Source organism: Podarcis vaucheri, assembly GCF_965113315.1.
Source record: "Podarcis vaucheri genome assembly, chromosome: 4".
Taxonomy (NCBI): Eukaryota; Metazoa; Chordata; class Lepidosauria; order Squamata; family Lacertidae; genus Podarcis; species Podarcis vaucheri.
In genome coordinates, this window is record NC_138762.1 from 88,735,490 (window position 1) to 88,760,669 (window position 25,180).

The 25,180-nt window shown below is 44.1% G+C and overlaps 1 long non-coding RNA gene across 1 annotated transcript in view; it reads left to right on the forward strand.

Moving 5' to 3' along the window:
* LOC309530247 overlaps nt 1–25,180 on the forward strand; it is a 209,860-nt gene that overhangs the window by 107,472 nt on the left and 77,208 nt on the right. The window contains exon 2 of the long non-coding RNA XR_014218724.1: nt 15,029–15,316. This is a non-coding gene — a long non-coding RNA (uncharacterized lncRNA). The remainder of the gene's footprint in view (nt 1–15,028; nt 15,317–25,180) is intronic.

The following is a 25,180-nucleotide window of genomic DNA, read 5'->3' on the forward strand; positions in this document are numbered from 1 at the left end:
CTTTCCCATGTCTTCAGAGGGTTTTATCCTCTCCCCTCCCCTCCCTTCCCGACCCCACCTTGCCTCTCTCTCTCCCTCTCTTGACTTAGGGGAACTTAACCTTTTATAAATGGGAAGATGGTACCTTCATGCATTTTAAATGGCTTCATTCTCCCATTCTGAAGATCAGCTCAGGTGGAGAGATGGATAGAAAAAAATAATATTGGAGCACTGGCATTTATTTATTAAGATGTTTGCCAAACATTTTGCCCTTAATGCACCATAAAATAGAATAAAATCTGTTGAATCCTGCTACTGCTATTCTCAGCAGCGTGAGTGAATATTTTCAATTCGCTTTAGGGAAATAAATCAAAGTATTCCTGGACTGTGATGTTAAAGGAGGTGCGGCTTCTCTCTCTCTCTCTCTCTCTCTCTCTCTCTCTCTCTCTCTCTCTCTTTGCATAGTTTAAAATGTTGCCTATTTGGGGTAATTTGCACAGCCTATGGCCTGTCATCCTGGGCTGATCCCCAAAAAGAGCCCACGAGTCATGGTGGAGGGAGAGTAGCAATGAGGGTCCCTACAGAGCAATAAAGCTCCAATGATGTCTGGGATCAAACGGAAACCTTCTATGCTGGGACATCTTGGGCTCTGCTCACTCCTTGAAAAGTCAAAGGGTTTAAAGGGACAGGCTTCTTGCCTGGAGCTCCACACTCTGGTTCCATGGAGCAGAACGTCCTTGAAGGCAACGATGCTAGCTCCTCTCTGGACCTGTGTGCAGTCTTTGTTCCAGATTCAGGGGCTTGTGTATCGAGGCCCCGTGACCACCCTGTTCCATGGGGTGCAGATAACTAGACAACACATGACATATTGGTTTTGGGATCAGATAAGGCCACAGCTTTATTGGTTTGGCCATAGGCCTTGTGCCAACAAAGGTCCGTATAGTAAAAGCTATGGTTTTCCCAGTAGTGATGTATGGAAGTGAAAGCTGGACCATAAAGAAGGCTGATCGCCGAAGAATTGATGCTTTTGAATTATGGTGCTGGAGGAGACTCTTGAGAGTCCCATGGACTGCAAGAAGATCAAACGTCTCAATTCTGAATGAAATCAGCCCTGAGTGCTCACTGGAAGGACAGATCGTGAAGCTGAGACTCCAATACTTTGGCCACCTCATGAGAAGAGAAGTCTCCCTGGAAAAAGACCCTGATGTTGGGAAAGATGGAGGGCACAAGGAGAAGGAGACGACAGAGGACGAGATGATTGGATAGTGTTCTCGAAGCTACCAGCATGAGTTTGATCAAACTGCGGGAGGCAGTGGAAGACAGGAGTGCCTGGCATGCTCTGGTCCATGGGGTCATGAAGAGTCAGACACGACTAAACGACTAAACAACAACAACATTGTGGTAAGCAACAGCACATGTCACTCACACCCATCTGCTGGGAGTGTTTCGAAGGGTGAAACTGGTGGAGGGGATGGACGCCCTATGACCTACTTCAAATCAGGTGTTCCCCCAAGCAGTCACCATTGGAGGAATGGTATGGCCCTAGACCCCGTCTGGGCATCGGACAGGAGCCACTCCTCCTGGATCCTTTTAACAGGGTACCATTACAACCTCCCCTCCAAATAAAACTAGGCTTACCCAATGCTTACCCCGATAAGTGGGAGAATGGACTTGTAGCACTTCTAGTTTAGATGTCTGTGGCATCTTTGTCGCAGGATGGTTTCAGATCTTGAGAGGTCTCTGGATCAGTGCCTCCTCCATAGGCTCCACTGGCCGGACTGTTATATTCTCCAGTTGCTGTTGGACTACAACTTCCATAATCCCTGATCCTGCTGCTGATGGGAGTCATAGTCCAAAACAACAGGAGGGCACCATGTTCACTACCCTTGCATTGAAAACAACTGCATCAAAATCACAGTGCTGGCCATTTTGCCAGCTCCTTTACCTCCTGTTACCTCCGGCAATTCCTGCACAGCCTGTTGTTGGAGGCATCAGCAAGACAAAGGACCGTTTCCAAAAGAACATGTTTACATCCTCTGGGAGTGGCTCTTTGACTATATCTGCTCAACCACATGAGACCAGATCTTCTGGAACCAATTTGTGCAGACGATGAGTTTGGAGGAAATATTTTTGCACACATGAGCACTTCCAAGGAATCACTTCCGCTTCTGTTCATGGATGCAACATTTTGCATTGGGCTTTAAATTGGCCTCAATCCAAGCACTTAACTCATGCACATGCCAGCAGACAGAGCTTAGTCCACTCAAAATGTCTCCCAGTAGGTCTTCTTTCAGGCCTTCATCTGCAAACAGCCCTATTTATCCCCTAAGAATAAAAATTCATGTATTCCCAAATTCAAAGAGAAGCTGTGGGCTGGCTTGCCTGTTAATTCTTTCCATTATTTTATTGCCAGCTGGAAAGAATCAATTGACAGGATTTTTTTTTAATGAAAAGGAGGGTACCAAGCAGCAGCAACAGCAACAGCAGATGATTATGTTTCATTGGTGGACAAAACTTTTCCAAGTCATCATCCGCTCTTCTTTGCCGTTTGTTTGTTTGTTAATTTTGCTTGGTTTTTTTAAAAGAGAAAACATGTTTTCCCCACCCAATAAGGAGCCCATTAATTACATTCCATTCTTTCCACTTTGATATCTCATTAAAATCTTATAAATGATCATGCAGTGACCTTGAAGGGCATGCATAATACATGAAAGTAAACCTGCAGTAAAATGTATTCTTTCACTCCTGACTGCCTTCATCCCACATTTCATTCTCCCATCCCCAATGACCCCAATATGGGGAGCGGGTAGTTAACGCTGGCGAAGTCGAGGTATGCAATGGTGTGCAAATCCACTAACTCCATTAGCTTTTCTCTCCTGATGACAGCTGCAATATGTTAATGGCTTGTGTTTGGATGCGGCGGGTTGCCGCTGCTACTTAGGGCTAATTACCATAAGATGGTGACAACAGGTGCAAGTGTCGCTTCACATCAGCGTCAGGCTGCGGGAGCAAAGAAGCACCCAAAGGGAACTCACAAAAGATGCAAACTTTAGTCAGCAGGCTGCAAGTCTCTGAAGAATCCTCTGCGATAATGACCTGTATGTCTCCAAGTCTCTCTTTCTCTCTCTCTCTCTCTCTCTCTCTCTCTCTCTCTCTCTCTCTCCTCTGCTCAAGCAGGCAGCAGAGGGAAGGGAAAGGTACAAGACCAGTAAGTGCTTCCACACATGGAACAGCCCCCCAGTCATTGCTGTTCTGCTTTAAGCTGCAAATGAAATAGTATCTCTGTTTCCAGTCTTCTGGGATCCAAATGGCCTTAGTGAAGCACAAGCTTGACACGAGTCAACAGTGTGATGCTGCAGCAGAAAAGTAAGCCAACGCAATTCTAGCCTGCATCAACAGAAGTGTAGTGTCCACATCAAGAGAAGAAATAGTACCGCCCTATTCTGCCTTGGTCAGACCCGACCTGGAGTACAGTCGTACCTTGGTTCTCGAACAGAATGCGTTCCAGGAGTGGACTCCCGGAACCGTTCAAAGACCAAGGTACAGCTTCCGATTGGCTGCAGGAGCATCCTGTAGCCAGTCAGAAGCCACGGAAACCATGCCAAAAATTCAGCTTTCAAAAATTGTTCAAAAAAATGGAACACTCACTTCTGGGTTTTGATTGCTCAGGAGCCGATTTGTTTGGGAGCCAAGGCGTCTGAGATCCAAGCTATGACTGTACTGCATCCAGTTCTGCTCACCACAGTTTAAGAGGGATATTACTGATAAGCAGAGGAGGGTGACCAAGATGATCAAGGATCATTTTGAGAAATGGTTGAGGGTATGTGTAGAGCTGCCATTTTTCAAGAAGTTGCTGAGCTTTCTTGGCAAAATCTCCAAAAAAAGGAAGTTTTTTTTGAGCCATTTATAAGGCAATCCCCCAAAATCTAGACTTATGACATGGGTTGCCATACACCCAGATTTTCCTAGACATTTAAGCTATTTCCGCACAGACACTGTTACTGACCGCCGTATTCTGGCTATGTCTGGTAATTTCTGGACATATGGCAACTCTAGGTATGGGAAGCCTAGAGAAGAGAACAATGAGGCGATACGACAGCCATCTTCAGATATCTGAAGAGCTATCACATGGAAGGTGGAGCAAGCTTGAGTTCTGTGGCTTCAGAGGGTGGGATCCGAACCAATGGGTTCAAATGGCAAGAAAGGAAAACCCAACTAAACATTAGGAAGAACTTTTCTGACAGTAATACTTGTTCAACAGTGGAACGGACTTCCTCGGAACGTGGTGAACTCTCCTCCATTGAAGATTTTTAAACAGAGGTTGGAGGGCAATCAGTCAGGGATTCCTCAGCTTTTGATTTCTGCAGTGCAGGGGGCTGGACTAGATGACGCCAGAGCTCCCTTCCAACCCTACTATTCTATGGAACAAAGTGGACACCTCAACTTTCACCACCCCAAATTTTGGGATTGGGTGCATGATTTTTTTTTTTTGGACCCCGGTGTGGAGGAACGGGGATCAAAGAATCCTTTTTTTCTCTCACTACACTCCCAATCATGAACTGCCCCTCCCCATTGCTGGAACTGGGAGAGAGTGGGAGAAACTAAACATATAGAAAGGCAATTATATTTGGAAGAAGAAAGGTTGAAAATAGTAGGGTTGATTCTTAGAGGCAGACTGTAGAAAAGGTAATGGGCAGGCCATACTACATAGGTCATAAAGGTAAAGGTAAAGGGACCCCTGAACATTAGGTCCAGTCGTGACCGACTCTGGGGTTGTGGTGCTCATCTTGCTTTATTGGCCGAGAGAGCCGGCATACAGCTTCCGGGTCATGCGGCCAGCGTGACTAAGCCGCTTCTGGCGAACCAGAGCAGCATAAGGAAATGCTGTTTACCTTCCCGCCGGAGCGGTACCTATTTATCTACTTGCACTTTGACGTGCTTTTGAACTGCTAGGTTGGCAGGAGCAGGGACCGAGCAACGGGAGCTCACCCCATCGCGGGGATTCGAACCGCCAACCTTCTGATCGGCAAGTCCTAGGCTCTGTGGTTTAACCCACAGCATAGCTGCCCCCAAACCCACTGACCATCTGGGCAAGAGGCCACCAACACTGGGGAGATTGTGCAGCTGTTCCATCATGCTAAAAAAAGTGAACTTTCTGAGTTCAGCAACAACAAACCGAAGCAGGCACAAAATGTCTTGTGCCCTGTATCATGCAAATGCTCTGTAAATGTGAGTGTGGCTCTTTTGCAGTGAATACACAGTGGGGAAGAAGCCTGTATTTTGCAAACCTTCAGACTTTCACCAGGGACAGAGTCCTTTTCCAATTTCCTTCCACCTTAGAAACCGCTTGTGGGAACATCACTGCCTTACATTAAGGCCAGGGGCAAAATCAGCTATAATTAAGAGGCACAGAAGCAAAGAACCATGAATGAATGAGGGCACAGAGGTGAGCATTGACCAGCACATCTACCCCATATGCATCTTGCTAGTAATTGGGAGAAGGCTTCTGCAAGATGCAGTACTTTCAAATTAATAGGGATGCCTTCGTGAGCTATTTAAAGTTATGTTTCAATAGCATGCCTTTATGGTGCAGCTCAAGCCAAAGGCAGAAGATTGGAATCTATCCAGGATTGCTTATTGAATAAAAGTTTTCCAAAGCTACATTTATCGCTTTGACTCCACACTGGAGTTCCTGTAATGTCATACGGAGCAAAAACAGTGGGGCATTTCAGTTCTTACACTCACAATCTCATACTATGGGTTATGCGGAATTTAGCCCCATTTTAATAGCAAGAAACCTGTGCGCACTGAATCTGAGCAGAGGAAGGACACCCCAGGGTGATGTTGCTTTGCTCTTTTGCCTTCCGCAAGCTGCTTTTATTTTATTCACGGGTCTGTGGGAAGCAGTGAAAAGTGACTTCAGAACCAGGTACAGTGGTACCTCGGGTTAAATACTTAATTCGTTCCGGAGGTCTGTACTTAACCTGAAACTGTTCTTAACCTGAAGCACCGCTTTAGCTAATGGGGCCTCCTGCTGCCACCGCACCGCTGGAGCACGATTTCTGTTCTCATCCTGAAGCAAAGTTCTTAACCTGAAGCACTATTTCTGGGTTAGCGGAGTCTGTAACCTGAAGCGTATGTAACCTGAAGCGTATGTAACCCGAGGTACAACTGTAATTGATATGTATGTCTGTCATCACTCAATATGCAAAGGAGCATTATTTCCATAGGAACCAATCTACCATATTCACTTTAATAAAATAACTTGGTCTAATAGGTAAAATGTGTGAGCAGTTTAAGATGCTTCTCATTGCCGTGTTGGCCTGAAGATGCTTCCTTGTTAGTGAATATTCTGGTTCTAATAGTGGGAGAGCAAGGACTGATTTATATGCTGGAAATAACCAATAGTCTGATGAGAACAAATGCTATGGAACCCTACTAAAGCACCTCTTAGTTGTCCCTTATTTTTATTTTATTGTGTTACAGTGGTGCCTCGCAAGACGACAAGAATCCGTTCTGTGATTCTCTTCGTCTAGCGGTTTTTTCGTCTTGCGAAGCAAGCCCATTGACAGATTAGTGGATTAGCGCTATTAGCGGCTTTTAGCGGCTTTTAGCGGCTTATCTGCTGATCGGATCAGCTGATAAGCGGCTTAGCGGTTTAGGGAAAGTGGGGGAGGGGAAAAAACCAGCAGGAACTCACAAGACATTGTCGTCTTGCGAAGCAAGCCCATAGGAAATTCGTTTTGCGAAGCACCTCCAAAACGGAAAACTCTTTCGTCTAGCGAGTTTTCCGTCTTGCGAGGCATTCATCTTGCGGGGCACCACTGTACTTATTGCATATTACAGTGGTACCTTGGGTTAAGTACTTAATTTGTTCCGGAGGTCCGTTCTTAACCTGAAACTGTTCTTAACCTGAAGCACCACTTTAGCTAATGGGGCCTCCTGCTGCCGCCGCGCAGCCAGAGCACGATTTCTCCCCTGAAGCAAAGTTCTTAACCTGAAGCACTATTTCTGGGTTAGCGGAGTCTGTAATCTGAAGCGTATGTAACCTGAAGCGTATGTAACCCAAGGTACCACTGTACTTCTTCCAACATCCTTCCAACATTCAGATCTTCAGAGAGAGCCATTCTGACGTTTGGAGCTGCCAGGTGGTGAAGAAAAGTCTAATTGGTGGTGGTGCCCTGGCTGAGGAACATGCGTGGCACCAACAGTGTTTTACTTTTTCTGCCAACTCAACTTAAAATGTACATGTTCTCTTAGACATTGGTGCAAGGTTAAGTCAATGGAATCTTCTGCAGAATCTTCAGAATCTTTAAAAGGGATTTTTATAACGACTTGTTGTTCACTGTTATAGTGCTAATGGCCCTTGTTTGAATTCCTAGGAGTTATTCCATGTAGGGATGGAGGGAAAATTCAGTTCAGTTGACATTTAAGGATGTGCCTGTCTAATCTGAACTTTCTGAAACAAGACGGGAGTTGAGATCCAACAACTTATAGAGGGCACCACATTGAGGAAGGGTGGTTTAAGTCACAATTCTGCTCCAATTCTTTTATCATTCACCTTTCATATATGCTTGTCTCAAATGACGTTTTCTAATGAAAATGCTATTATGTGTATGTACGAAATCCAAACTTGATTTCTTAGACGATAGATAGGATGCTAGGAATAACACATCACAATAATATTGCTGCACAACCCTGCTTTTGTTGGTTTCTTTGCCCTCCTTTAACTGTTTTGCTTAATTCCTTTTTATACGGAAGGAACGTATTAAGCAGGCTTCCTTCTCGCCCGAGAAGGCATTCTGTTACTGTCATTTTATGGGACCAGATTGGTCTCTATTACATTCCCCCTGTTGAGACGTAGCCAGAATGAATTGTAACTGCAGTATGTCCAGCTGTTTTGTAAATAATTCCCATTATTCTTCACATAGTCACGAGAACCTGTGTCACTTCCATCAAGCTCTCTCAGTGGTATGTGTTACCCAAAGCTATTGATTCTGCAGGGATGGAAAGGCCTTTTGTAGAGAATATTGTGACATAATTTGTCTCCATCTCAACAGCTCACTAATTTATATATTCTGGTCTCCTCCAAAACACCCTTTTTGGCTTCTTCACTAAATCAGAAGCAATCTCCCCCCCCCTTTCTCTCTCTTCCCATTATTTTGCATATGGTTACATTGTGCACATGTGATCCCAAGATCAGCACAATTTTATTTATCAAGACGGGCTAATTTCCTAGCTGTAGGTGCAGAGGCGCCTCTGATCATGAAGTTCAGTCAATAAGCTGACTTGAGTAAGTAAGCAATTATGCACTGCCTCTGGGAACATTCTCCCCCACCTTACCGATTTTTGCATACTTGTTATCGCAGGAAAGTATCTGAGAAATTAAAATCCACCATGATCAAAGTTTCTTGTTTTTTTTCTTATCAGTTTCCCTTAGCTGTAAACACGGTGCTTGTTACAGTTACTCTGAACACAATTTACAAGCTAACATGTCACTGCTGTTTATTATATCACTTTCGGCAACGCTACCATCTTGGTGCTTCTAAGCGTGAATCCATTAACAGTGGTCCAGTTCAGCACTGGGTACAGATCTAGGAATGCATATGTTTTAGAAGGGCAAGTACATTCTATGTTCTGTTCAGCTCATCCATCCAGATTTTCATGTCCAGGGTGGGACTAATAGAACATACATCCTCATGGCTATTCAAGAAAGGTGCACTCAGAACCTGTTAGATATTGGGTCATCTTGGGCAAATAGTGCTTTATCCTGGAATTTCCTCATCTGCGAAGGCCAACTGACTATCTCTACTCCAGTTTTCAGGAGGTGGCTGAGTTATAGGAGCATTTTGTATCTGATTGTTAGCTCTGTGGTTAAGGATATCAGGAAATTTTGGTGGAAGTGGGGATGGAAACTGCCAATGTTTGTAGAGCATGAGACTCTTAATCTCAGAGCCATGGGTTTGCCCATGGGTTGGGCAAAAGTTTCTTGCATTGCAGGGGGTTGGACTAGATGACCCTCGTGGTCTCTTCCAACTCTATGACCCCATGATTTTATGATCCCATGTCAGAACAGAAATAAATAGGGAGTGCAACTGGCATTTGCTGTTGTTGTTGCTTTGAGTCTGCAAGTGATACGTAACTGATTATGTTTACTTCCCCGTTTAAATTGTGTTTCCCATGCAATGAAATTAATGGGGTGGAATGATGCGATTAACCAGTAATTTACATAATTATATAAATGACATAATTTTGCAACAGTGGACAGTGGGTTGAATACCACAGTTGTTGGTGAAATACCAACTGCAGCAGAAAGCGAATACAGTGGTACCTCTGGTTACGTACTTAATCCGTTCCAGAGGTCCGTTCTTAACCTGAAACTGTCCTTAACCTGAAGCACCACTTTAGCTAATGGGGCCTGCTGCTGCCACCGCGCCGCCGGAGCACGATTTCTGTTCTCATCCTGAAGCAAAGTTCTTCACCCGAGGTACTATTCTGGGTTAGTGGAGTCTGTAACCTGAAGTGTATGTAACCTGAAGCATATGTAACTCGAGGTACCACTGTAGTCCTATATGTGACATATACAAGGCAGACTCGCCATCTGCAGTTGTGGGATGCTTTCAAAATTTCTTCTGGATAGAAGTGCTGTAATTTTAAACGATGTTCTTTGACCCCATTCAATAGGGCAGTGGAGGGAGAATTTGAGAAGAAACAGCATATCCAGAGCACTACCAGTCTCACATCAGCCAGGGCAGAAGTGTGGAGAGGGACAGTTATAGGAAAAATAATTGTAAAAGCTCCAGGGCTCACGTATTTTCCCTCCCTTGTTAGAGGCACATCAGGGGAATGGGAGGCCTTTGAATCCTGCAGACTCTCCAAAGACACCTCAAGCTCTCCCCCTTGGAGAACTTTGTGTTATGAGACAACATACACCTGCAATAAATAAAATAAAATAAAATAAAATAAAATAAAATAAAATAAAATAAAATAAAATAATAAATAAATAAAATAAAATAAAATAAAATAAAATAAAATAAAAAATAAATAAAATAAAATAAAATAAAAAATAAATAAAATAAAATAAAATAAAATAAAGAAATGAAATGAAATGAAATGGTATGTTTTCCTTCCCCTTCCTTCCCCTGCCAACAGCAGTCAGTGATATAGAGTGTTGAACACACAACATTGTATGCCACAGGATCAGGGTAAGGTTTTTTTGGATGTTACAGAAGGAAAAGGTGTCACTGGCCTGTGGGTGACTGCCGCTTTGGGCATGTATGATTTAGGAGTGTATTCAATGTTAGTCCAACACAGAGCAGACCTGTTGAAAATAATGGACACAATGAACTTAGGTCCATTAATTTCAATTCGTCTACTCTGAGTAGGGCTGTATATAACCCACCGGGTGGCATTCAACCAAGTAGACCCATTCAAATTAATGACTCTAACTTAGTCATGTTCCTTGATTTCAGGGGGCCTATTCTGATTAAAACATAGTTGACCAGTCCCCACAATGCCTAGTTCTGGCCTGTAACTGTAGGCTTCCTGTAGCTGTAGCAGCAGTTCTCTGCCATGCTCTTGGAAGCACAAAATGAAGTGTTGTCCTCTTTGGCCAGCTGTCTCAGACATCCTTTCAAGCGCTCCTGATTGCCTCCTCTTTCCATCATTCTTTCTCACAATAGGCTCTTTGCCAATTCTCTTGATTAACTTGTCAGTCTTCACAGTATCATTCTTAACCTTTGACCCAGGAGACAAATCACTGTCTTGTTAGCTCAGCTCTTTTTCAGAGGAAATCGCTATTTAGAGCGCACGTGGCTCCTTGGCAGATCTTTCGCTCTCATCGTATCCAAGCTGCTTCCTCCAGGATCATTTTTGTGGTTGTATTCAGGCATGCGAATCTGCAATGTAAACACTTGCTGTTTGTCTCATTTCAACACTGACTTCTCTCTCTCTCTTTCTTTCTTTCTTTCTTTCTTTCTTTCTTTCTTTCTTCGTCTCCTGGGATGTAGAAATGGTGAAATGTCCATAGAGAATGGCTCTCTCTTGTGCAATGATCACTGGCAATACATCCTGATCTCTCAAAATGGCACTGCCAAGAGCTCACAGACCCAGAGGTACCCTAGAGCATGGCTGGGGAACCCTTTTCAGCCTGAGGGGCAAATTCTATCCTGGGCAGCCATCCAGGGACCACTGATGAGGAAGAGGGGTGCGATAGGTGTGGCCCGCCCTGGGTGTCATCCCTGAGGGGGGTTGACATTGGTGCGCCAGCCCCCTGGGACGCTCTTTGTGGGCTCCACCCCCCTGGGACACTCGCTGCTTGACACGGGCTAGCTCCGCCTCTGCTAGGGACCACATGCAAGTGGTGGGCGGGGTCAGAGACAAAAGTGGGCGGAGCAACAAATGTAAATCATACCTTTATACCATTGACTTGTTTCTGCACATGCTCGTGTAGAAGAGTTTGGATCTGATATCCCGATTTATCACTATCCTAAGGAGTCTCAAATGGGAGGCGGGTGGCGCTGTGGGTTAAAAAGCCTCAGCGCCCAGGGCTTGCCGATCGAAAGGTCGGCAGTTTGAATCCCCGCGGCGGGGTGCGCTCCCGCTGCTCGGTCCCAGCGCCTGCCAACCTAGCAGTTCGAAAGCACCCCCGGGTGCAAGTAGATAAATAGGTACCGCTTACCCGCGGGAAGGTAAACGGCGTTCCATGTGCTGCACTGGCTCGCCAGATGCAGCTTTGTCACGCTGGCCACGTGACCCGGAAGTGTCTCCGGACAGCGCTGGCCCCCGGCCAATAGATGTGAGATGGGCGCACAAACCCCAGAGTCTGTCAAGACTGGCCCGTACGGGCAGGGGTACCTTTACCTTTACCTTTAAGGAGTCTCAAAGTGGCTAACAATCTCCTTTCCCTTCCTCCCCCACAACAAACACTCTGTGAGGTGAGTGAGGCTGAGATACTTCAGAGAAGTGTGACTGACCCAAGGTCACCCAGCAGCTGCATGTGGAGGAGCAGGGAATCAAACCCGGTTCACCAGATTACGAGTCCACCAATCTTAACCACTACACCACACTGGCTCTGGTGTACCCATCTCTATCTTCCATCCAGCCAAATAAGAGTTCAGGGGCATGTTCCACTCCAGCCAGGCAAAAACACTCGAGGTGGGTGTGGCTGGGGAGGGGTGCAGGGCCAGACAGAGAAACCTGGAGGGCCGCATTTGCCCCACCCCCAGGCTTGAGGTTCCCTGAGCTACAGCGTGACATCCCCAGCTGCTTTTAAGCCGGTGGGTCGAAAGCGACATTAGAACTAAGTGCTCCTGCAAGATTGGAGGCTGTGCTCTGCATGGCTCGAACTGCGGACAGCCATTTCGAACTAACCCATGAAAAATAGGTTAAAGCTCTAATGGCGGTTTTTGTGTGCACTCCCTGGGAGTCAACAGGGGCAATTTGTGGGCTTCCAAGGGAGTAATTTGGCATTTAGTTAAGTGTAACTAGTGGAATAACATAAAAGAGATATGATAACACCTCTGAGCTTTGCATTAGTTATACTTTGTCAGGTGTGAACTTTACCATGATGAGCCACTTAAACTTTTATGGAACCTCAGTGTACAGACGCATCAGGAAAGGTGTTTTACTGTAAGAATAAAAGTTAATTTGCCCTGTTGTATATTCTCGGCAAGGAAAGTAGCCTATATAAAATAAGTTATGGTATATAGAGCAACTGGCAAAGGTTTTTTGCAAAAGTCCATGTGAACTGGTAGGCTGTAGCCTTTCTGCATTTATCATGTCTCGTATGTCTAATTCCTAAACAAACATTAGCAATCCCATTTCCCTCTTATATAATATTTTATGGACTTTTTGAGATTCATAGAGTCCAAGAATTGTATAATTGTAAGGCACCCTGAGGATCATCTAGTCAAGCGTCCTGCTAGGCGGGGATATGCAGCAGTCCTGGAGAAAGAACCTGCAACCTTGGCGTTATCAGAAGTGTATGACAACGGCTAATAAGACTGGACTGAAAATAAGCAGGAAGATTTTGATAATTGTGCCCCTGCCACGATGGACACAGTAGATGCTTTTAGACACAAAGCCTTAACTCCCTCATCTTAAAAAACAGAGTATCTTTAAAATTTCCGAGGTTATGTATGTGAATAAAGGTAAAGGTAAAGGGACCCCTGACCATTAGGTCCAGTCGTGACCGACTCTGGGGTTGCGGAGCTCATCTCGCTTTATTGGCCGAGGGAGCCGGCGTACAGCTTCCGGGTCATGTGGCCAGCATGACTAATCCGCTTCTGGTGAACCAGAGCAGCGCACAGAAATGCCATTTACCTTCCCGCCAGAGCAGTACCTATTTATCTACTTGCACTTTGACGTGCTATCGAACTGCTAGGTTGGCAGGAGCAGGGACTGAGCAACCACCCCGTCACGGGGATTCGAACTGCCAACCTTCTGATCGGCAAGTCCTAGACTCTGTGGTTTAACCCACAGCGCCACCCGCGTCCCAGATGTATGTGAATGGAGCACTTTTAATACTAAGAAGTGTAAGGTTAATAATGAACGATAAAAAGGTTATTGTGACTAAGGAAAGTCTTTCAGTAATAGACTATGCATGTAGCCTGCAAATTAAGGTTGAGGAATCTGTGGGCATCCAGTTGTTGTTTGACTACAACTCCCATCATCCCTATACAATCTTCATACTGCCTTGGGCTGATGGGAATTGAGGTTCAACAACATTTAGAGAGCCACTGCCCCATCCTTGTGGTGAACACACCGAAAATTGCAATCTTATTGAATCACGTTATAAAATAAGCTCAGGATATGCTGTTCTTAGGACTAGTGTAGAACTATTTTCATGGTGCATCAGACATTTATCTAAATGGTTCCCTTTCCTCTCTTTTCTACCCTTTAAATATTTCATTGGACTGGTTTTTTTTTTAAAAAACCTACAATTTCTGCTGTGCAATTGATTTAAAAAGATGTGGCATACCTGTGAGATCTTTAGAGACTCTGCAAGATAGCTTTCAATACATTCTACTTCAGGAAATGCAAAAAAAAATCTCTAATTAAAATAACTGCATCGAGGTTGGAATAATAAGTGCCACTTTTCAGGATGAATAAACACACTTCAGAAAAGTTGAAATGGAAATAGGTTTTGACATAACCTTCCTCTCGCCACCCAAATACTTGTTCCAGTTTGTATATATAGCAAAAAGGTGTGGGGTTTTTTAAAATAAAGAAGTCAACTTAGCAACTTGTGCATATTGCAAAACCAGTGGGTGTTTCTAATCACAACCCTGTATATTTAGCTTTTTGTAATCTATGCATTGATTTTTGAAGGTCTGGTCCTCTGGGAAGTGCCCACAAATTCACATGATCTCCCCCAAGTGTTGGATTGTGCACAGGAGTCCTTTATTTATCTGAGATTTGTTTTATTCTATTTTTACCCTCATGCAGCCGATCAGTTCTCTGGTGACTCAACATCTGAGGAGGCTCAGAAGCACAAGTTATTCCAGCAATTCTATGGAATAAATGAGGTTCTTTAATGCATTTGCTGATCAGACCATGGAATAATTTGTTCTGTCTGGATTTGCTACCTGGATTTGCAAATTCTGAAAAGGCCCACCACATGCAAGAGAGCAAAATATCTGCAGTCCTGATATAAAGATGCTTGTTCTTTGATAGCCAAACACTCAATGGTTGCATTACCAAAGTTTTGCAGCATAGATGTGCAGCTCCACATCTTTTTAGACAAATGCAAAAGCTGCTAGGTTTTCAAAATATCACATTCTGAATTTTGCACATTTGTTGTTTGCATTTCAAAAGGCATTTGTTTGCCTAGAATGGCCACTGTGAAAATAGGATGTTGTACTAAGTTAGTTTATGGCTTGACCCAGAATATCTCTTTTTGTGTTCTTATGGCTATCTATGGTATATATCTTGTTTAATACATACAACAGTTCTCTAGATTGTAGCCCATATGTTTTGTAGTACGAGGTAACAATCCAGTTTATCAGGATTCTTAATTTACATTATTCTTTACTCTTTTTTCTCAAAGGGATAGAAATGACTCACACCCTATTAGAAATTCACTATAAACCAAACTGGGACATTGAAACTCTGCATATATTGAAGTGACAATATGGATTACAGCCTTGCTTTCCTTGGAATGGGAATCTGCATACAACAATATTCAGCATATATTGTCATGAAGCAAACAAAATCAGTGGTGGTTTTTCTCTCAGAATTTAAGAAATGAGACTCGGTGAAAAAGACTAGAATCATGATGAATACAGGTGTAACCTGAAGATAACAAGATATATCATGCACATGTGTTTACCACTAGGTAAGATATTTTTATTCTTATTTATCCAAATATATCACTATGCAGGTATAAAATGTGTAAGAATGAATTTCTGTGAAAAGATGTCAATTGGAAGGATAATTTCTTCAGCCAACAAGGCAATGCAAGCTTCCTTCATAGAAATGGTTTATAGCCTGCCAAATTGTTTTCACTCATTTTAATATTGTTATTAATATTTTTGTAACCTGCCTTTGCCCATATGGTAAAGAGATGGTAAGGAATCCAATAAAACAACAACAATAACAATAACAAAGAGGCCATACTTGAATCTGCGTATTCACTTAGAAATAAATCTACCAGATTTAATGACATTTGCTTCCTATGTGTGTGAACCCACACATTTTGGGAGGAATTCAATGCCATACTAAGTATCTGACTGCTGTACTATTGTGCTAGTGTGCATGCGCAAGGGAAGGCCAGGAATCTAGGGCTGCCATATGTCTGGACATTGCTAGAATTTCAAGGGTGGAATTAACATCCCCGGAGAATTTCTGAAGGTGCTATTTTGGGGTCTTTGGGGTCTTCCTTTAAAAAAGCTCAGCAACTTTCAGGGTGTCCTGATTTTTACTTTTTGAAATTTGGCAACCCTAGACGCCTTTACCCCAGTATGGCTCCCCTTTATTCCAACAAGACAATGACAAAAATCCACCAACAGCATACAGATCAATATGGCTAACCTGACCCAAAACACCCACCCACCCCACTCACACATGAAAAAAAGATCACCACAGCCAATCACAAACAAACAACCACAGCCTATGCCAACCCCAACCTCTCTCACCACCAAAGGAACACAAGTGAATAGCAGAGAACCTGCACAAGTGACACTGACACAAAAACCCACATATATTAAGTATAATAGAAACATCCCCACCCCCACTCACCTTTTCCCCCTCCACCTCTTTCCCCCTCTTCCTAATGTCTCAACAAATGAAACTGACCTGTAAAGAATGCTACTTGAAAAGAGAGAGAGAGAGAGAGAGAGAGATTGCACATACTTTTGTAAACCAAGAAAATCTTTAATAAAAATACATTTTTTAAAACAAAGAAATATGGCAACCCTACAGGAAGCCAACATGGTTATCACGGCTGGTTGCAAAACAGATTGCTGTGGTCCCGATATTCCTGTTGCACAAGTGGTTTCACAACAAGTTTATGCTAGTGCAATTGTTGCATTACATTTCATATTGCACAACCATTATTCTCACCCTCACACTAGCAAAACAGCTCTTGCCCCGGAGGTCAGATACCATTGAATCTGGGCTTTTTCTTGCATCTAGCCAGAGGTGGAATGGTAACTCTTGGTAGGTAAAAAAGGTAAAGGACCTCTGGACGGTTAAGTCCAGTCAAAGGTGACTATGGGGTTGCGGTGCTCATCTTGCTTTCAGGCCAAGGGAGTTGGTGTTCGACCACAGACAGGTTTCTGGGTCATGTGGCCAGCATGACCAAACCACTTCTGGTGCAACAGAACACAGTGACAAAAACCAGAGCGCATGGAAATGCTATTTACCTTCACGTTGCAGCTGTACCTATTTATCTACTTGCACAGGTGTGCTTTCGAGCTGCTGGGTTGGCAGGAGCTGCGACAGAGCAATGGGAGCTCACTCCGTTGCAGGGATTCTGGTGGCATTGTGGTCTAAACCACTGAGCCTCTTGGGCTTACAAATCAGAAGGTAACTCATGGACACATATATGCCCACAGACAGAATTCAGAACGTTTTGATAGATAATTCTAATTTCATGATTAGGTATGTTAAGATCCTAAACACATCATCATGATTACATTTACTACATAGACATTGAAAAGGAGCATTTTAATGCCCACCGATGCAGACCTAGTCCCTCACATTTCCAAAATGCCACCAAATGCAAGGGAGTGCCCAGCTACGAAGTCCTGGTGATGATCCTATTAAGCAGGGTGTGGGAGGCCTAAACTCTCTAGTTAACACCACCATGTAGATGTAGAATTATTATAGCCAAGAGTGCATTACGATTTGTAAAAAAATAAAATTGCATATGCATTTTATTTTTTGGCAGTTGGACATACAGTAAGAAACTATCTTTCTTTTAAGCAATATTATAATATAGTCAGATTACATCATATTTCCACCTTCCAGTACTATCTACATAATCCTTCCATCTCTATGCCATGCAATAACTATGTATGTCACTGCACAGCTTCAACCCGCATAGCTATGCCAATATGCACATACCAGGTTAGTTCCCACACAAATGGGCCTCAATAATTTTGAACAAGAGCATTCTGAGCAAGAGCATCAGTGGTTGCATCCTGTTTTCCATAGCGATGGCAATTAGGACTGGGTGATTAGACAATGGGACACTATTGGCTTAAAGTGGAGTAATTGAGTGTATCTTGTTTGTTAATCAGGCTGGCCAATTTAACTAACGCTGAGCAGCATGTCCATTATATCTACTGACAATGACAACGGAATGGGTTCCACTTTCATCAAAATCAGTTTTGCTTGTCCAATTTATTAAGATGGTCCTGGCTCAATGTTTATAGGCTTTGTGGTTTATCATAATTTATTTGGCTGTCAACCAATTAAACCAATTTTTCATTCAATTAGCGGTGCTCCAGTTATAGATGAATTAATCAATATATCAAACACTGCTTGTATCCCTTATCCTGGACAGCTACTTAAAGAGATTTGGTTGTACTGGTGAAGCTAGACTAATTAAACTTAACATTGTTTGCAGATGTCGGCATCATAATGCAAATATGATAGCTCTGATTCAGCAGGAGAAATTCTTGTGCAGAAGCTGGCATCAATACACATCACTAAGGTGGTCATAGAAGCATCTAGAGACACATCTGTATCACAACAGTTATATGGACCCCATTCAATCTGCTTGATATTGGGCGTTATTGGTGTTTGTGACCACAGTTAGACTCCAACCACTGAATGTCTGAAAACTATAATTCACAACTAGAGAGCAATTTTTTAAATCTTATAGAGGGGGATAATTCCATGGATACTTTGAAACATCCCATCATTGAACTTAAGGATCTCCATCTCGTCCTCTGTCGTCCCCTTTTCCTTGTGCCCTCCATCTTTCAAAGCCTCAGGGTCTTTTCCAGGGAGTCTTCTCTTCTCATGAGGTGGCCAAAGTATTGGAGCCTCAGCTTCAGGACCTGTCCTTCCAGTGAGTACTCGGGGCTGATTTCCTTAAGAATGGAGAGGTTTGATCTTTTTTGCCGTCCATGGGACTCTCAAGAGTCTCCTCCAGCACCATAATTCAAAAGCATCAATTCTTCGGCGATCAGCCTTCTTTATGGTCCAGCTCTCACTTCCATACATCACTACTGGGAAAAGCATAGCTTTAACTACATGGACCTTTGTCGTCAAGGTGACATGATAGCCCTCATGGTAGCCCCACATAAAACACGCTGCAATAGTCCAACCTCAAGTTTGCCAGTGCCTAGTAAGTAGAATGGGTCTACTTACCATTCATCATAGCTTAGTGCCCTTAAGGACACCCATTTTTCTGCCATGGGACACAAGTTATCAATGGTAATATGCCAAGGGCAGTGGACAGGACTGGAGTCAAACATAGGCACGGCTAGAGCCCAAAATGTGGGTGAGTTCACCTTCCCCATTTTCTCTCTCTTTCTGCCGCCTCTTCATTTCTCTCTTTCTCCTACCTGCTTTATTGCATTCCCCCCTCTGACTTCCATTTCACCTGAAAGCAGAGTTGCAGGTTGCTCATCTCTGGCTTTGTAGCAGAACCTTGGAGAGCCACTGCCAGTCTGTGTATACAAGCCCATAGGCTGAATAAAGCCCAGCAGAGACCCTGATTTGACCCCCGAGAATATTTCCCTCAACCCGACCCAACAGCCCTCGTATGTGACGTCAGGTGTGGGGCAGGTAAAGATGTGCCTGCAGAGGACTTCAAAGTACGCTTCTGATTATTTCTTGGCAAATGGGGCTCTCTCAGAGCTGACAGCAAGTCCCACTGGGATTGGGAATGGGACTCCCTATTGCAGCCAAGAGGTCTTGTTGATTGGTCCTGACAGCATGCCTTCCAAAGGGTTCATAATGATGTCAGGTGATTGACAGGTGGGCAACCCCACCCACCCAAACAGCCCATGGGGAGTGGAGGAGGCTGGGATCCAGTTTGCCGGTCAGAAACAAACAAAAAAAATCCCTGCAATTGCAATATCAGACAATTCCCTACACTCTAATTGTGCTTAGTAATGCAACCTAAATATATTTGTTTCTGTGCTGAACTCAGCAACATGCCAAACCGGAGTCACTGTCGATCCTTGTCTATATTTATGTTTTTAAAAATCAAAGCTTTCTATTAATGCCTATGATCATTAATGCTAAAAACAAAAAGAGGCATTTTTAAAAGTGAGGTAATGGTTTATTGTATTGTTTGATGCTTCCTCTTTCTGTCAGTGCTGGGAAGTTGAAGGCAACCGTTACAGGGTGACTTTTCTTTGGAGGAGAGAAAACAGTGCAGCCTCGAGGCTGGTATTGTAAAACAAAAAAACAAAGCTACTTACAAGTTGTCAGGGACCGGCTGGGCACTGAGAAGTGGTGGCCGGATCCTGATGAGTTGGCACCAGGAGAAAGGGGATTGGAGACTTGGAAGAAGGGATCTGTGATCTGGGGGAACCTGTAACAGCCAGGAGACAAGAGTCAGAGGCAGGAGAAGCTGCAAGACTGGAGAGTGAATAATAGGTATGTGTAAAGGTAAAGGTAAAGGACCCTGGATGGTTAAGTCCAGTCAAAAGTGACTAGGTGGTTGCGGCGCTCATCTCGCTTTCAGGCCAAGGGAGCCAGCAATTGTCCACAGACAACTTTCCGGGTCATGTGGCCAGCATGACTAAATCACTTCCGGCGCAACAGGACACCATGACAGAAACCAGAGCGCACAGAAACACCATTTACCTTCCCGCCACAGTGGTACCTATTTATCTACTTGCACTGGTGTGCTTTCAAACTGCTAGGTTGGCAGGAGCTGGGACAGAGCAACGGGAGCTCACCCCGTCGTGGGGATCCAAATCACCGACCTTCCAATTAGCAAGCCCAAGAGTCTCAGTGGTTTAGACCACAGTACCACCCGCATCCCACTAACAAGTACAGGAGGAGAGAGGGAGAGGTCAGGCTGGTGTAGAATCTAGGGCTTCTACACCTCCTCCTCCTCCACCTCTCCTGCTCCACTGTCTCCCAGGACCAGAAAAGGATTGAAGACAGAGTAGCTTTTTTTAGGCAATCAACCTAATTTTTCTGAAATTCGCTCCAGGAAATTCTGGATGTATGACAACCCTAAGAGGGAGGAGCAGAAGCAGGCATAGTCTTCACCTGCTTGCACACAGGTCAGGTGGAGGAGATACATAAGCCAATGGGCCTCTCTGTTGCTGCAACTGCTTCATCAGGTACACACCTGGGAGTGTCTGAGAGATGGACATGCCATTCTCTAACTTGTATATGTACTTATAGCAATGAAGAGTTGATTCCTTGCTCTGGAGATACCTCGCCTGAGAGTGCCATGACACAAATTATGGGAGTGGATGAAAAGACATAGGTAGAATGACAACATCCTTCAAAACCATCTCAGAACGTTGGACTAGATGGACTGCTGGCCTGATCCTCAAAGCAGCACCTGAGTGCAACTACAGTGGTACCTCGGGTTACATACACTTCAGGTTACATGTGCTTCAGGTTACAGACTCCGCTAACCCAAAAATAGTGCTTCAGGTTAAGAACTTTGCTTCAGGATGATAACAGAAATCGTGCTCCAGCGGCACGGCAGCAGCAGGAGGCCCCATTAGCTAAAGTGGTGCTTCAGGTTAAGAACAGTTTCAGGTTAAGAACTGACCTCTGGAACGAATTAAGTACTTAACCCAAGGTACCACTGTACATTCTCCCCAGTTCTGATTCCCATAAATTGATATTCAGGGACATACGGCCTCCGACGATGTAGATAGAACATGCCTAGATCTGTAGAGCCACAGGTTTTTGTACACTAGGCAGTTTTTATACACTGAGGTGAGTGATCAAGCCCCACCAGCCCCACTCCTGAGTGAGGATAGTTGATCAACTGTCTCCCAGTGAAGGAAATAATCAGGACAATTTCTCTCTGAAAATGAATGAATGGATGCTTAAGTCTAACAAAGACAGCTGTATTCACATTCTACCCACCACCCACCCCTCGTTAACTGCTTTCCCCTTCATTTGGCATTGTGTAAGACCTGGCTTGTGAACAATTTTGTTACCATTTGCATCAACAATAAAATGGTTTATTATTACACAAATCTGCCCAAGGGCTCCTGTAGCCAGCATATACATAATAGCTTGAATTTTTTTTAAAAAAAATATATAAATCAATAATATATCTGCAAGTTCCTTTTACCCAAGGGATCGAATACCATTGCAGGTTTAAGTGGCTCTCGGGTACTGCGGTTACAGGAGCTTCAGGAGAGGACATGAAAATAATGCATAAAGGACGCCAAGATAAAAACCCTCTTAAACATCCATTTGCAAGAAGATGATGAAACAAATCCAAAAAGCCCATTTCAGCCTTCCTGATCAATCCTTTGCAGCACATTTTATAGCCACCAATAAAACGATTTTAATAATCCCGTGGACAAAAAAAATAAATGCAGAGGTTATATTTTTTCGGTTACATCTGTGATGCTCAAACTGCACAATGCAATTAAATATGCAAAAAATCATACTGGTAGTTGGGGACTCGTGTTGCTCTTCAATTGTACATATGTCCCATTGACATTACTGGGAATTATGTGTGAAGATAAGAGAGCGAGGTCTGTGCGTAGAAAGTACATTCCGTGGTTTGCCCCCTGAAAGAAAGAGACAAATATTTTGTTCTCAAGGTATGGCTGCAATTTTCCCACCTCTCCTTGAAGCACAGGTTTGAAGACCCTGGAATAGAGTGGATTCTGATAGCATTTCCTCCCATTGCTTCTATTTCTGGTGCTTAGGCCATGAGTGGTACTGCTTATTTATTTATTTAAGGCATTTACATGCTGCCTTGTAGGGCTAGCCCTCCTGAGGCGACTTACAAATATAATTAAAACAATATAAAACCAGAGAGAGAGAGAGAGAGAGAGAGAGAGAGAGAGAGTTGCAAAGCTAAAAATGGCAGCAGTTTAAAAGCCCAGCGCATCATTTTTGGAAAAACACAGACCGAAACAAATGTGTTTAAAAGATCTACCTGAAAGCTAACAAAGATGGGCCATGGTAGAGGTTAGTACACAGTGGCGTAGCAAGGTCACGTGGTACCCGGTGCAGAAAATTTCTTGTCAACCTCCTCCCTCATTGAAATCTTTTTGTTGAGCTTTATGGAGGATTCCAGGGTTTGGGTCCAGTGTTCCCACCGCCCTCTGCTTGTTTGTTTACTTGCCTGCCTCCTCCTTTGCATCTCTCCCTGCATGCCTGCAGGGCCTCCTCCACCACCCCGGGAGCGTGTGGCTGTAAAAATGAAGGCAGAAGGTGGGAATGCAGCAGCTCCCATCCTTCCCCAAATGGATTGGGGTAGGCGGGAGTCGTGACCGGGCTACACACCAAATGTCACCCCTCTCAGAGATGACACCTGGGGCGGTCCACCCCACCGCCCCCACCTTTCTCTGCCCCTGTTAGTACAGTCATACTTCTGGTTACAGATGCTTCAGGTTGTGCGTTTTCGGGTTGTGCACCGTGCCAAACCTGGAGGTACCGGAACGGGTTACTTCCGGGTTTCAGTGCTCGCACATGCACAGAAGCGCTAAATCACACTTTGCACATGCGCATAAGCACCGAATCATGACCCACATGTGCGCAGATGCGGCACTGTGGGTTGTGAACGCTGTGGGTTGCAAACGTGCCTCCTGTACGGATCACATTCACAACCTGAGCATCCACTGTACATTAGGGAAAATGGGGCACCTTGACCTTAGTCTGCCTTCAGCCACTTCCCACCTGCCTGCCTTCTTACAGTGGTACCTTGGGTTACAGACGCTTCAGGTTACAGACTCTGCTAACCCAGAAATAATACTTCGGGTTAAGAACTTTGCTTCAGGATGAGAACAGAAATTGCGCGGTGGCAGCGGGAGGCCCCATTAGCTAAAGTGGTGCTTCAAGTTAAGAACAGTTTCAGGTTAAGAACCAACTTCCAGAACGAATTAAATATTTAACCTGAGGTACCACTGTACTTCCAATTCATCCAGGAGGTGGCACTGGTTGTCAGCTTCCTCCTCCTACTTCTCAGTGGTGCTCTTGTAGAACTCAATAGGGAAGGCAACACTAGGATGAGTTGGCCATGCCTGTCTTTGGCTCTGGCTCCCCCTTCTGTTGGCCTCCTTGCTTTCACCCCTACCAGACCCAATAACAACGTATTTCATTTCAGTGCTTTTCAGGGGCTCATACTCAACTCTGATAATCTTGACTGTACTCACCACAATAAAACATGGTCCGAAGGAGGAAACTATTTTGTTTTGCAGACCTGTGCAGTCATTTCTTGAAGATGTTACCAGAGGAGAGTAGGTTTATTTGCACCTCCAGAAAGATGTTGTGGGTTTCATTTATTTAATGTGAGTCTTTGCATAATAATAATAATAATAATAATAATAATAATAATAATAATAATTTATTATTTATATCCCACCCATCTGGCTGGGCCTCCCCAGCCACTCTGGGCGGCTTCCATAGAAACCAAAAATACAGTAAAATATCACACATTAAAAACTTCCCTGAACAGGGCTGCCTTAAGATGTCTTCTGAATGTCAGGTAGATGTTTATCGATTCCAGAGCGATTCCAGAGTTGATTATCATTCCAGAGCGTCAGACACATGCTAAAAACAAACGCACAAACAAACAAGCAAATAATATGTTTGATGAGCTTCCTGCTAATTTCAATTGCACATATTGTATTAATTGGCTCTTTGACAAAAATATGGGCAAATAACAATCTAGCCATTGTGAAATGTAGTGACATTTAGAGTTGTGCCACTTCAAAAGTTTGGTGAAAGTGGTACGTTTGTGACACGGTCAGGGCTTTTTCCCATCTAGAACTCCCTAGAACTCAGTTTTGACACCTCTCAGGCAGGCACCATTGCCATGATAAGAGACAAGCAGTGGCGTAGCGTGGGGGGGTGCAGGGGGGGCCGGCCGCACCGGGCGCAACATCTGGGGGTTAGGGTTAGGGGGCACAAATCCACGGGTTAGGGGGTGCAAATCCATGGGTTAGGGGGCGCAAATTACTTGCCTTGCCCCGGGTGCTGACAACCCACGCTACGCCACTGGAGACAAGGGAGGTGTTCATGGTGAGTTCCAGCACCTCTTTTTCTAGAAAAATAGTACAGGACACAGTACTTCATATTTTGTTTCCTCCTTTCGTCATGAGACCCGAGTTAATCAACAACTTGCTGGATTGCCAAAAGAACTGCTAGATGAACGAATGAATATTTAATTAAATGAGCCAATAATGAGGCGAATGTGCACTGAAAGCTGCTAAACATTTCTGCCTGCAAACACTGAATAGTTTGAATGAATGTTTTGACTTCTGAGAGCACTTGTACTTTGAACTGGTAAATAGACAGATTTAAACTTTGCTGAAATAGTCTTCTGAATACAGTGGTACCTCGGGTTACGTATGCTTCAGGTTACATACGCTTCAGATTACAGACTCCGCTAACCCAGAAATAGTACCTCGGGTTAAGTACTTTGCTTCAGGATGAGAACAGAAATTGTGCTCTGGTGGCGGGGCAGTAGCAGGAGGCCCCATTAGCTAAAGTGGTGCTTCAGGTTAAGAACAGTTTCAGGTTAAGAACGGACCTCGGAACGAATTAAGTACTTAACCCGAGGTACCACTGTACTACA